Source organism: Ranitomeya variabilis, chromosome 1 (genome assembly GCF_051348905.1).
Source record: "Ranitomeya variabilis isolate aRanVar5 chromosome 1, aRanVar5.hap1, whole genome shotgun sequence".
In the NCBI taxonomy this organism is placed as follows: Eukaryota; Metazoa; Chordata; class Amphibia; order Anura; family Dendrobatidae; genus Ranitomeya; species Ranitomeya variabilis.
The window spans coordinates 160,250,366-160,255,300 of record NC_135232.1 but is presented as its reverse complement, the minus strand read 5'-3'; the positions used below and the strand labels follow the sequence as shown (position 1 = coordinate 160,255,300).

The window sequence follows — 4,935 nt, the reverse complement described above, 5'->3', positions numbered from 1 at the left end:
AAGTGTTCTAAACATGTACAGTATATAGTAAATCAATGGTAATACCATAAAATGTTTTGTGTTAGACTAATCCATTTTTTGTTTTCTCCTCCTCCCTGGATACCAAAGGCTAGATTTTATAATAGTTGCTAATAAGTAGCAGCTGGCACAGTGGGTATCAGTTTTAAGTACTTTATGATATTGATTGTTTTGGAAGGTATTATTCCTCATTATTTGAAAAACATTTTGCCATAACTGGTCAAAAACAAATGAACATAAATACTTATTCAATTTCATTTTATTTATATCATGGCTTGAATATTACAAAAGGCATACTATAATTTGAACAACCAATTAGTAGAAGTCCTCTACCTACAGTATATATGCTAGAACCTCAAACAGCTTTCCTTTGAAAATAAAGCATTAGTCATAGAAATATAGAATGCTAGGGTTGGTAGGGACCTCTAGGGTCATTGTGTCCAATCACCTGCTTAATGCAGTGCAGTATTCACAAAACCATCTCAGACAGATGTCTGTCCTGACAGTTTGTCATAAACTAAACTTGATCTGCTCTAGCCCCAGTTGCCTTTGCCGCAACAATAGCACTGGTCAAAATTTTGGGCTGTACCTGCTCAATGTGACTGTTATTTTAGCCAAGGTTACTGACCACACTTGTGGCCAATCACAGGGTCTGGCTGATTGGCTAAACAGAAGAGCTTTTCAACAGATCAAAAGTATAATGGTTTAATTAGTCAATCAGGGTCCCAGGTGCCCTATTTACAGTAATTTCACTACATGTGTTACTATTAGTGTTGAGCATTCCGATACCGCAAGTATCGGGTATCGGCCGATACTTGCGGTATCGGAATTCCGATACCGAGTTCCGATACTTTTGTGATATCGGGAATCGGTATCGGAACCATATTCATGTGTAAAATAAAGAATTAAAATAAAAAATATGGATATACTCACTTCTCCGGCGGCCCCTGGATCTTACCGCTGTAACCGGGAGCCTCCGTTCCTAAGAATGAGCGCGTGAAGGGCCTTCGATGACGTTGCGGCTTCTGATTGGTTGTGTGAGCGCTCATGTGACCGCTCACGCGACCAATCACAAGCCGCGATGTCATCGCAGGTCCTTCACGCGCTCATTCTTAGGAACAGAGGCTCCCGGTTACGGCGGTAAAGTCAAGGGGCCGCCGGAGAGGTGAGTATATGGATATATACAGGTCCTTCTCAAAAAATTAGCATATAGTGTTAAATTTCATTATTTACCATAATGTAATGATTACAATTAAACTTTCATATATTATAGATTCATTATCCACCAACTGAAATTTGTCAGGTCTTTTATTGTTTTAATACTGATGAATTTGGCCTACAACTCCTGATAACCCAAAAAACCTGTCGCAATAAATTAGCATATTTCACCCGTCCAATCAAATAAAAGTGTTTTTTAATAACAAACAAAAAAAACATCAAATAATAATGTTCAGTTATGCACTCAATACTTGGTCGGGAATCCTTTGGCAGAAATGACTGCTTCAATGCGGCGTGGCATGGAGGCAATCAGCCTGTGACACTGCTGAGATGTTATGGAGGCCCAGGATGCTTCAATAGCGGCCTTAAGCTCATCCAGAGTGTTGGGTCTTGCGTCTCTCAACTTTCTCTTCACAATATCCCACAGATTCTCTATGGGGTTCAGGTCAGGAGAGTTGGCAGGCCAATTGAGCACAGTAATACCATGGTCAGTAAACCATTTACCAGTGGTTTTGGCACTGTGAGCAGGTGCCAGGTCGTGCTGAAAAATGAAATCTTCATCTCCATAAAGCATTTCAGCCGATGGAAGCATGAAGTGCTCCAAAATCTCCTGATAGCTAGCTGCATTGACCCTGCCCTTGATGAAACACAGTGGACCAACACCAGCAGCTGACATGGCACCCCACACCATCACTGACTGTGGGTACTTGACACTGGACTTCAGGCATTTTGGCATTTCCTTCTCCCCAGTCTTCCTCCAGACTCTGGCACCTTGATTTCCGAATGACATGCAAAATTTGCTTTCATCAGAAAAAAGTACCAGGTCAGGCGCTTCTGCCGCTGTTTATGGTTCAAAAGTGGCTTTACCTGGGGAATGCGGCACCTGTAGCCCATTTCCTGCACACGCCTGTGCACGGTGGCTCTGGATGTTTCCACACCAGACTCAGTCCACTGCTTCCTCAGGTTCCCCAAGGTCTGGAATCGGTCCTTCTCCACAATCTTCCTCAGGGTCCGGTCACCTCTTCTCGTTGTACAGCGCTTTCTGCCACATTGTTTCCTTCCAACAGACTTACCATTGAGGTGCCTTGATACAGCACTCTCGGAACAGCCTATTTGTTGAGAAATTTCTTTCTGGGTCTTACCCTCTTGCTTGAGGGTGTCAATGATGGCCTTCTTGACATCTGTCAGGTCGCTAGTCTTACCCATGATGGGGGTTTTGAGTAATGAACCAGGCAGGGAGTTTTTAAAAGCCTCAGGTATCTTTTGCATGTGTTTAGAGTTAATTAGTTGATTCAGAAGATTAGGGTAATAGGTCGTTTAGAGAACCTTTTCTTGATATGCTAATTTATTGAGACAGGTTTTTTTGGGTTATCAGGAGTTGTAGGCCAAAATCATCAGTATTAAAACAATAAAAGACCTGACAAATTTCAGTTGGTGGATAATGAATCTATAATATATGAAAGTTTAATTGTAATCATTACATTATGGTAAATAATGAAATTTAACACTATATGCTAATTTTTTGAGAAGGACCTGTATATATATGGATATACTCACTTCTCCGGTGGCCCCTGGACCTTACCACCATAACCGGGAGCCTCTGTTCCTAAGAATGAGCGCGTGAAGGACCTGCGATGACGTCGCGGCTTGTGATTGGTCGCATGAGCGGTCACATGAGCGCTCACGCGACCAATCAGAAGCCGCGACATCATCGAAGGCCCTTCACGCGCTCATTCTTAGGAACGGAGGCTCCCGGTTACATCGGTAAGGTCCAGGGGCCGCCGGAGAGGTGAGTATATCCATATTTTTTATTTTAATTCTTTATTTTACACATGAATATGGATCCCAGGGCCTGAAGGAGAGTTTCCTCTCCTTCAGACCCTGGGAACCATTCCGATACTTTGCGTCCCATTGAAATGCATTGGTATCGGGTATCGGTATCGGCGAGAGCCGATATTTTGCCGGTATCGGCCGATACTATCCGATACCGATACCAATGCATATCGGAAGGTATCGCTCAACACTAGTTACTATGTGTCAATTATTTTTATACAACTTCGCTTCTCTATTTGGATTGTTATATTTTGGTTCTGACCCAGGTTTTCCTTTGACCATTTTCCTGCATTAATCACTGAGTTTAACCGAGAACTGCCTAACTACTCTTTATTTTTATTTTCCACCTGCCATACTGGACTCTGACTATCCTCTCTTGTTATGACCCTGGATTATTTGGTTTCTTTCCTTAACTGGCTCCACCAGTCAACAGTATCTCTACAAGTACAACCCGTGGGCCCCTGTAACTGAGGTCAGATAACTGTAAATTTTAAAAACTAGGGAGCCCCTTAGAGCTTCCACACATGTCATTTCAACCCAATGTGGGAGACAATAAGAAGTGCTGAGGTACTGAATTCCAAAGGATACGATCTTGGAGGCGGTTGTGTGAAACACATACCAGACCAGAGGAGAAAAGAGAATTCTGTGGGGACTGGAGATTATGTGGGAAGGTATTGGAAAATTAGTTTGAAGATGTATGGGTGAGGCAGATTATGGACAGCCTTGTAAATTGTTGTTAGTATACTAAAAAAGAAAGTAAAAAGCACTGGCGCTCCTGATAGTTCCTAGTGGGGGAACAAAATTGCTGAATGTAGAGTGCTGCTGGTGATTGTGACAGGTTCTGTGTAGACCTGTAAAGTATATCAAATGAAAAAAAGTGGTATTCACCTGCGCTGTCTACAAAAACGAACAATAAAATGAAAAATAGATGAATAAATTAATAAGAGAGCACTTACTTAATGAGTAATCATTGGTTATGCAGTGGATGTTGTAATAGGTCCTTAAAGTACTACCAGAATCTTAGGGAAATGAGAAGAGAGAAAACAAAAAAAAGGGTAAATGTTTGTATTGGTGAATATAGTGAGACTAAATAGATTTATAATATATACTCACTCAGATATTAAATGGAAATGTGCAATGAAGAGACGTGATCCCTGTGTATCTGCAATTGATGCGGGTATTGTGATGACCACAGTTGCTTAATCTTCAGAGGTTTATAGTAGATGCCCCTGCTTAAATAAATGTACAACCTTTATAGGTATGGTTTTAAATAAATACAGTCTAGTTTTCCCAGTACACAATGAACTTACTGCTTACTTGCTTATAAATCTATTTAGTCTCACTATATTCACTAATACAAACATTTACCCTTTTTTTTTGTTGTTTGTTTTTTCTCTTCTAATTTCCCTAAGATTCTGGTACTACTTTAAGGACCTATTACAACATCCACTGCATAACCAATGATTACTCATTAAGTAAGTGCTCTCTTATTCATTTATTCATCTATTTTTCATTTTATTGTTCGTTTTTGTAGACAGCACAGGTGAATACCACTTTTTTTCAATTCTTGTTAGTAGTTTAAATTGCATTCACTGGAGAATCGGAAGCAAGTGAACGGATTGGCAGAGGGGCGAGACTGAAGTGTAGTGAGTGGAGAGGTGGACATATCAGGCAGCAAAGTTAAGGACAGACAGGAAAGGTGCAGAATGTTAGGAGGCCACAGAGGAGAATATTGCAATAGTCAAGGTTGTGAATGACCATTGTATAAGACCAAAGGATGAACCCGAGTGAAGAGTTTCGAAGCTGCTCACTAATAGGTGTCAATGGGAGAGTTAAAATTGCCAAATATGGCTGCAGAAATGTAAC

General features: G+C 40.9%; 1 long non-coding RNA gene across 1 annotated transcript; it reads right to left on the bottom strand.

The window, feature by feature from the left end:
- Positions 1 to 3,900: 3,900 nt before the first annotated feature.
- Positions 3,901 to 4,353, bottom strand: LOC143793795 (uncharacterized). The gene is made up of 3 exons (XR_013220267.1): positions 4,183 to 4,353; positions 4,026 to 4,088; positions 3,901 to 3,920 (listed from the first exon to the last, which is right to left on the bottom strand). It is a non-coding gene; the product is annotated as an uncharacterized LOC143793795 (long non-coding RNA).
- Positions 4,354 to 4,935: the final 582 nt, after the last annotated feature.